Genomic DNA, 9383 nt, shown 5'->3' with positions numbered 1-9383 from the left:
TAAAGCCTGATTTTTTGGCTACACCCAGGTAAATGCCCACTGGCTTCAGTAGCAATTGGCTTCAGTAGCAATTAGCTTCAGTGAGAGGTTGCCTGATTAATAATAATACCACCACCTGCTATTTATAGATGGCCATTCTCCAAGGAGTCCAAAATGCTTTGCAGACATTATCTAATCCAGTCCTGCTGTGTTACCGTAAATCTGGTCTGGGCTTGTGGTACTTTTGCCTTTTCACAGAGAGGGCTCATGTTCAGAGAGGGTTTAGATCTTGGCTCTCATCACACAGAAGGTTGGCATCCCCTACTTGTGGTCCATAAGTATCTTTTTTGACCTCATAGTACTTTGTGCTCCATGGAAGTTAGACCAGGTCTGTTATCATGATTTCTGCTTTCTGTGGGCCTCTGGCATTGCTCAGACCACAGGATCTGGACAGACAGCTTCACGAGAATTTCTAAGGTTTTGCAAAGGGTTTGTCTGGACTCACTTTCAGGTAGAGGCACCTTTGAATTGCTCCTGGGATCTGCATCAAGGTTGTCATCTCCTCCTCTCATTCCTCCTCTATGTCATTTTTCACTGTTTGCACTCTTTTCTTGTTTTCCTCCTCATCCTTCTTCTTCCTCTTTTTCTCTTCCTCTTCCTTCTTCTTCAACACACACTTATTTGGAGCTAATTTTATGCCAAGTCCCAAGCTAAGCACTTTACAGGAACTGCTTGACTTATTCCTCACAGGAGATATTGATTGACAGCTATCATTGCCAATACCACTTGACAGAACAGAAAACTGAGGCTCAGAGTGAATAAATTCCATTCTGATTGTTGACAGTCTAAACTTTCCCAGATAAACTTGAGAAACTCTGTGGCATTACCACTGAGCACAGAGTCTGGCATGCATAAAACACCCAGTGAGTAGATGCTCAATAGAATCACAGAATAGCTATCATTTATTAAGTATAGGTATATTATACATCATAATTTTCAATCCTTATAGCAACCTGATGAGGTAGGTCTTATTTTACAGAAAATGAACTAAGACTCAGAAAGGTAAATACCTTGCAAAGTTCACACAGTTAAAAAAATGAGATTATATTGCATTAATTAGTTAATTCTTGGTTTTCCAGATTCCTGAATCTTTACACTTAATCCATAAGCTCGTTGGAATCAGTGAAGGGTTGGCTGGTGGATGGATGGAAGTGAGAGAAGTAGATGGGACCAGAATTCTCCTCCCATGCCTTTCTGTCTCAGATGCTAAATTCTTGGTGACAACAGGGTAATGATGATAAAGACACATATGTAGCACAGCCTGAAACCTTCATGGACTTGTGCAAATTGTCCTGGAGCTGCTCACCCATGAGAGACTTTCACTCTAAAGTGGGGCACTTAAAAACATTTTTTATTGGAATATAGCTGATTTACAATGTTGTGTTAATTTCAGGTATACAAGAAAATGAATCAGTTATGCACAGACATATAGCCACTCTTTTTTAGATTCTAAAAATATGGAATGCTTCATGAATTTATGTGTCATCTTTGTGCAGGGCTCATACTAACTTTCTCTGTATAGCTCCAATTTTAGTATAGGGGCTGCTGAAGCAAGCATTCAGCTCAGTTCAGTCACTCAGTCATATCTGAATTTTTGTGACCCCATGGACTGCAGCACACCAGGCTTCCCTGTCCATCACCAACTCCCAGAGCTTGCTCAAACTCATGTCCACAGAGTCGGTGATGCCATCCAAACATCTCATCGTCTGTTGTCCCCTTCTCCTGCCCTCAATCTTTCCCAGCATCAGGGTCTTTTCCAGTGAGTCAGTTCTTTGCATCAGGTGGCCAAAGTTGGAGTTTCAACTTCAGCATCAGTCCTTCCAATGAATATTCAGGACTGATTTCTTTTAGGATGGACTGTTTGGAGCTCCTTTCAGTCCAAGGGACTCTCAAGAGTCTTCTCCAACTCCACAGGTCAAAAGTATCATTTTCTTTATGGCCCAACTTTCACTTCATACGTGACTACTAGAAAGACCATAGTAGAAGCAAACACTAAAATGTGACATTTCAAGTGAGTGCTCGCTCTTGGAACTCAGGTCTGAGCCCTGGTAACCTAAGGGATGTCCATGAGATACGTGCGCTCATGGATAGAAAGAAAGCCCGTTTGCGCCAGGACGAAGAAAAGTAGAATGATGAGAGTCTTATATCTCAGCAACTTTAAGGTAATGAACTTTAAGAGTCCAATCTGGAATAGAATAAGTTAAGGACATGGTGGAAGACACAGGAGTGTTGGTACTAAGTATCTGGAACAAGACATCGACAGCTTAGAAATGGGATACAAGTCTAAAGGCAGGGGATGGAGTTAAGAGAGCCTGGGAAGCTGGGAGCTAAGGCCATCCTGCACCAATGGGAGTCATGGAAGAGTTCCAGTCTCTGGTCTGAAAGAGAGTCATAGAGAGAAATTCCGTGGTTTCTCCTTTCCTTCTCTCCTCTAACCTCCCCCAGTACCTCTGATTATGGTTTGTCAGCTCTAATAGAAGCCAACTTTGTGAGATTTAGGAAGTGCAGTTTTTAGGACATGGCTCTGTACAGTAGAGAGCTGAAAATAGCAATAGAAGCCTGGAAAATGCATCTGATGGGCTAATGACGGATATTCTAGGTGTATCCTGGGATATTTATTTATTTCCCAGACTAGAGTCAGATGTCTGGTCCAGATGAACTCTTAGGTTCGCTTTGCCACTCCAGAAGTTAGAGACCTTGAAAAGGGAATCTATTTTGTTAGGATTTTATCACAATTCAAGGAGAAGAAGGAATCTACCATTCACATGAGCATCTTATACAAGAATGCCACTTTGCAACCAGAGTCCAGCTTCCTTTGGTTGAATGTTTGTGGCAGCAGGTCACTGGGGACTGGCTTACCTGGAGACAGAGGCCATGGGATTTATGCTACTGAAAGGAGCTTGGCGGCCCCTACACACCGTCACCATTCAGTGACATGGTGATTGAAATTCCAAAATGGATGAAAAATTGCCTGCAGTTAAAATGACAAGTCTGAAAATTCCTTTGACAGGATAAATAAATAAATACACAAGAAAGTGTAGAAATAAAACTTCTGCCTCTCTGCCTGGATAAGTATAAGATTGCGCTGGAAATTCGGTTCTTTTACCATTCTGAGTTTGCTGAAGACAAGGAGAGCAAGCCAGAGAGAGCCTAACACAGAGCCAAAACTACACCCTTCTCTGCCCAGAGGACCGCAGAGGTCCAAGAGTCAGGGTGCATGTCTTACTAGGAGAATTTTATTCATTCATAAAATTGTCTCCCGAGAACAAAGTGCCAAATACATCTTCCTCGTCCTCTCCCTTACCCCCTCTATCCTTTCTTTCCTTTCTTCATCACTTGAGAAAAAAATATCCACTATTCCAGTTATCTATTGCTACAAAGCAAATGAAACCACGCTTTGTGGTTTAAAACAACAGCAATCATTTATTTGCTCATGCAGCAGCAACCGTGCCGAGGCTTGCTGGGTCAGCTCTTCTTTGCTCCACGTGGTTACCTGGGGCCTTTCAGCTGGAGCCTGAGGATTCTCTTTCTAGAAGGTGCACTCAGGATGAGGTGTTGGTACTGGGGCTTCCCAGGCGCTGTCAGCTGGGAAACTCAGTTCCCTTCAAGTAGACCTCTCCAAGAGACTCCTTGGAATTTTCCAGAACAGGCTGGGAGGATTCCAAGAATGTTCCAAAAGGTCCAGGGGGCAGCTCAGGACATCACAGAACCCCAGAATCTCATTGCTACAGCATTTACTTGGCCTAGGAAGTTTATAGCTTTCCTTAATCCATCATCCCCACCTTAATGGAGGTGGGCCTGTAGTGTGAGTAACTTCACAGTGAAAGAGCAATGGCAGACCTTCAGGACTCCATGGAACTAAAAATAAAATTCCTAAGGTTAGCAGCAGAATTCTGGCAGGACCAGGATCTGGGAGGTCCCTAGCATTAATTAAGGGTGGTGACTTCATATCAGGCTGACTTCTCAGCTCTGATAATTTGTAGCTCAGTAAGTTTAGGTGTGCTACCTAACTTATATAGACTTCTCTCAATTGTAAAATGAATAGAATCCTGTCTCAATTTATTACATTGAAAATAGTAAAGATGGTAGCCAAAGAAAGGAGATGGGTAGGGGGACACATTAAAATATCTAGGTTACAGTGGGCATTCAGTGTGTGGAAGCTATGCATTTATTTGAGTAGTAGAACATTTTTCTAGGAATCCTTTGAGATCCTGAATTTGAGTTTCTGTTTTTCTGTTTTTCTACTGTTTTTAGATTATTTCCTTTTATTTTCAATTCATTTATTTATTTTTGGCTGAGCTGGGTCTCCATTGCAGTGCATGGGCTTTCCCTGGTTGTGATGAGCGGGGGCTACTCTCTGGGTGTGAAGCACAGGCTCAGTACCTGTGGTGTGTGAGATCTTCCTGGACCAGGGACTGAACCTGTGTCCCTTGCACTGGCAGGCGGATTCTTAACCACTGGACCACCAGGGAAGCCCCTGCTTCTCTATTTATTGTAACTCATTTCTGACTTATTATCAGACTAATACACGTGCACTTTAATTATTTAGAAAATAAATGAAATAAGAACATAATAAATATCTGTAACAATGCAATCCTAATATTTTAGGTATTGCTTCTGATATATGTCAACTAGTTATTGGCAGAAAAATGTGCCACCTCAAATCTCAGACCTTAACACAGCAATTACTGATGAATCTAGCAGCTGGGGGTCAGCTGACCTGGGCTGAATTTGACTGGGCAAGTCTGCTCTGCCCCACGTGGCTCTCATGCTCCCCCTGAGAACAAAAGTCAGCTCAGTTATGTTCTTCTCATGGAGGTGGGCAGAAACTTGATAGAACAAGTGGGACTGTACAAGGGCTCTGATGACTTAGGATAAAATTGGCTCACACCCGTTGCTTTCACCCTCTTTTATTGGTCTCAGCAAGTCACGTGACTGAATCCAAGGTCTAGGGGCCACGGGTGTAGAATCAGAAAATAGTCAAGAAGTGGGGCCAAGAAAATCATCTATCATAACATATAATTTTGTTTTGAAAAAATTGGCTAAATTGCATGTTCTTTGTTGTTATTGTAATTCCTAGTTTTTTTTCACTTATTATAGTGCAGAAAAACTTCCATAGTCTTCTGCTCTAGGGCTTTCATGGACTGTATCTTTACTTCATTGGGTGGATGCTTTATATTTTGTTCAATTTCTTTTCTATTATTAGCCATTTAGGTTTTGCCAGATTTCCTGTATAATGATAATTGTAGCTCTGAATTGTTGTGCATCTATGTTCATATTTTTATATTGTGGGGTCAAAATTTTATGCAAAAATACAGGGTTCAGATATATATTGCCAAACTGTCAACATTCAGAAAAGTAATACCAACTTACATGTTCCCACTAGCAGTGTATTTTAGTACATAATTCCTTGAATTCTTACTTACTTTGGGAGTTTGTATGTATGAACATGTACATATTATAAAGTAGTTTTAAAATTTTGTGATACTAGTACAAAAAACTCCTGTCTACATTTTATACAGATTCATCAATTGCTTCCATTCCTCACATTTGTTTCACAAATATGTGTATGTAAGCATTAACCATGTATATCTCTCTCTTTCTACACACATACACATATTTCTATTTCTATATATGAATTCCCTTCCCCCCTCTCTGATTCAGATAAGAGTTAGTTTGGAGACACTATTAACTAAATAATTCACTGTGTATTTTATAAGAAAAAGACATTCTCATAGAAAACCATTGTGTAACTATCAAAATCAGGAAATTTAATATCAATACAATGCTATAAGCTAATCCATAGCTTCCATTCATATTTAATCAATTGTCTAATAATATGCTTTTTAGTTTTTCCCAGTCCAGGATTTAATCCTGCAACACATAACTGTATTAGTTGTCATGTTTCTTTAGTTGTGTTTAATCTGGAACAATTTCTTTGCTTTTCTTGATGGCTTTTGATCTTGATATTTATGAAGAGTCCAAGTCAGTTATTTTGCAGAATGCCTGTCAAGTTGAGTTTCTCTGATATTTCTTCATGATTTGACTCAGGTTATGCATTTTTAGCAGAAAAAAACTAAAGAATTAATATTGTGTCCTCCTTGGGACAGCATATCAGGATGCACGTGCTGTTCATTTGTTGATTTTTAGAGATATTAACTTTGATCATTTAGTTCAAGAAATGTCTGCCAAGTTTCTCCACAATAAAGCTCCTGGTTTTCCATTTATACTCTCTTTGTAGGTAAATATTTTGAGACTATGCAAATGCTGTTTCATATCAAACATTCAGCCTCTAGCTCTAGCATCCATTGGAGTTTTCCTGGTGGATCAGTCAGTAACGAATTCACCTGCAGTGCAAGAGACCTGGGTTTGATCCCTGGGTCAGGAAGATCCCCTGGAGAAGGAAATGGCTACCCTCTCCAGGATTCTTGCCTGCAAAGTCCTGTGGACAGAGAAACCTGGCAGGCTTCAGTCTATGTGGTCGCAAGAGTCAGACACAGTATAGCAACTAAACCACCACCACCACCTGGCATCCTTTGATGATCTCTACTTTCTATTATCAGGTTTGGGCTTCCCTGATAGCTCAGATGGTAAAGAATCTGCCTGCAGTGCAGGAGACCCAGGTTTGATTCCTGGGTTGGGAAGATCCACTAGAGAAGGGATAGGCTACCCACTCCAGTATTCTTGGGCTTCCCTTGTGGCTCAGCTGCTAAAGAATCCACCTGCAATGTGGGAGATCTGGATTTGATCCCTGGGTTGGGAAGATCCCCTGGAGAAAGGAAAGGGTACCCACTCTAGTATTCTGGCTTGGAGAATTCTGTGAATTCTATAGTCCATGGGTTGCAAAGAGTCGGACATGACTGAGCAATTTTCACTTTCATTATTAGGTTTACATATACTAGTTAGTGATCTTCTGTAAGGAATAACTTTCTCATCTCTCCTGGATATGTATGAATGTATATATATATATGCATTCATAGATTTATATTGTTACAGACTGATTCTTTTTTAACATTTTTATTGGTGTGTACTTGTTTTACGATGTTGTGTTATTTACTGCTATACAGAAAAGTGAATCAGCTCTACATATACATATATCCCCTCTTTTTGGGGATTTCTTCCCCGGTTAGGTAACCACAGAGCATTGAGTAGAGCTCCCTGTGCTATGTGGTAGGTCCTCAGTTATCTATTGTATAAATATTACTTTATAGATGTTAATCTCAATTTCCCATTTCATTCCATACCCTTCCCCGCCTCCTTGGTGCCCATGCATTTATTCTCTAGGACTGTGTCTCTATTTCTGCTTTGTAGATAGATTCATCTGTACCACTTTTTCTAGATTCTACATATATATGGTAATGTATGGCATTTGTTTTTCTCTTTCTGACTTACTTCACTCCATAAGACAGTCTCTAGGTCCATCCATGTCTCTGCAAATGGCAAAACTTCATTCCTCATTACAGTTGAGTAGTATTCCGTTGTATGTATGTGCCACATCTTCTTTATCCATTCCTCTGTTGATGAACATTTAAGTTGCTTACATATTGTGGCTACTCTAAATAGTGCTTCAGTAAACAGTGGAGTGCATATCTCTTTTGGAATTATGGTTTTCTCCAGATATATGCTCAGGAGTGGGATTGCTGGGTCATATGGTGCAATCCCAAAGAAGCTCAAACTACCGCACAATTGCACTCATCTCACATGCTAATAAAGTAATGCTCAAAATTCTCCAAGCTGGGCTTCAGCAATACGTGAACCATGAACTTCCAGATGTTCAAGCTGGTTTTAGAAAAGGCAGAGGAATCAGAGATCAAATTGCCAACATCCATTGGATCATCGGAAAAGAAAGAGAGTTCCAGAAAAACATCTATTTCTGCTTTATTGACTGCCAAAGCCTTTGACTGTGTGGATCACAATAAACTGTGGAAAATTCTGAAAGAGATGGGAATACCAGACCACCTGACCTGCCTCTTGAGAAACCTATACGCAGGTCAGGAAGAAACAGTTAGAACTGGACTTGGAACAACAGACTGGTTCCAAATAGGAAAAGGAGTATGCCAAGGCTGTATATTGTCACCCTGCTTATTTAACCTATATGCAGAGGACACCATGAGAAATGCTGGGCTGGAATCAAGATTGCCGGGAGAAATATCAATAACCTCAGATTTGCAGATGATACCATCCTTATGGCAGAAAGTGAAGAGGAACTAAAAAGTCTCTTGATGAAAGTGAAAGAGGAGAGTGAAAAAGTTGGCTTAAAGCTCAACATTCAGAAAACTAAGATCATGGCATCTGGTCCCATCACTTCATGACAAATAGATGGGGAGACAGTGGAAACAGTGTCAGACTTTGTTTTTTTGGGCTCCAAAATCACTGCAGATGGTGATTGCAGCCATGAAATTAAAAGACACTTACTCCTTGGAAGGAAAGTTATGACCAACCTAGATGGCATATTAAAAAGCAGAGACATTACTTTGCCAACAAAGGTTCATCTAGTCAAGGCTTTGGTTTTTCCAGTGGTCATGTATGGATGTGAGAGTTGGACTGTGAAGAAAGCTGAGCGCTGAAAAATTGATGCTTTTGAACTGTGGTGTTGGAGAAGACTCTTGAGAGTCCCTTGGACTGCAAGGAGATCCAACCAGTCCATCCTAAAGGAGATCAGTCCTGGGTGTTCATTGGAAGGACTGACGCTGAAGCTGCAACTCCAATACTTTGGCCACCTCATGCGAAGAGTTGACTCATTGGAAAAGACCCTGATGCTGGGAGGAACTGGGGGCAGGAGGAGAAGGGGACAACAGAGGATGAGATGGCTGGATGGCATCACCGACTTGATGGACATGAGTTTGAGTGAACTCCGGGAGTTGGTGATGGACAGGGAGGCCTGGCGTGCTGAGATTCATGGGGTTGCAAAGAATCGGACAGGACTGAGTGACTGAACTGAACTGAACTGATGGTGTTTCTATAATAGATTCTTATTTTATTTACTTTGTTGCAATCCAGTTTTGTTGCTCAACTTGTTGCAAATATCACTAGTGAGAGCTTCTTCTCCTTGACTTATGTGTCCTTGTGGTATGTCTCTATCATTCTTTGATGCTTTCTTCTCTTTTCCCTGCAGAAAAGAACTCCCCCTGCCCCCACCGAGGAGCCCTCACTCTTTTTAGGGGAACATGGTATTTAGAAGCCAAGATCTGAATGCTACGAGTGTGTCATTACTTCTTGCCCACTCAGTGTAAACATACTACTCTTTCCATTTTTATATTTGAAAGCTTTCATGATAAGAGAACAGACTTCCAGTATTCAGACATAGGTGGAAAAGCCATTTTTATTTTGCTTCCAAGTAAGCT

At 40.9% G+C, this 9383-nt stretch overlaps 1 non-coding gene across 1 annotated transcript; it reads right to left on the bottom strand.

Annotated features, from left to right (window-relative positions):
• Positions 1–1490: 1490 nt before the first annotated feature.
• LOC136162130 (U6 spliceosomal RNA) lies at positions 1491–1595 on the bottom strand. Its single transcript, XR_010661973.1, has one exon. It is a non-coding gene; the product is annotated as a U6 spliceosomal RNA (small nuclear RNA).
• Between the last annotated feature and the right edge of the window lie 7788 nt (positions 1596–9383).

This window comes from Muntiacus reevesi, chromosome 2, assembly GCF_963930625.1.
Source record: "Muntiacus reevesi chromosome 2, mMunRee1.1, whole genome shotgun sequence".
Lineage (NCBI taxonomy): Eukaryota > Metazoa > Chordata > Mammalia > Artiodactyla > Cervidae > Muntiacus > Muntiacus reevesi.
The sequence above is the reverse complement of the archived record's forward strand: the minus strand, read 5'-3'. Positions and strand labels throughout refer to the sequence as shown.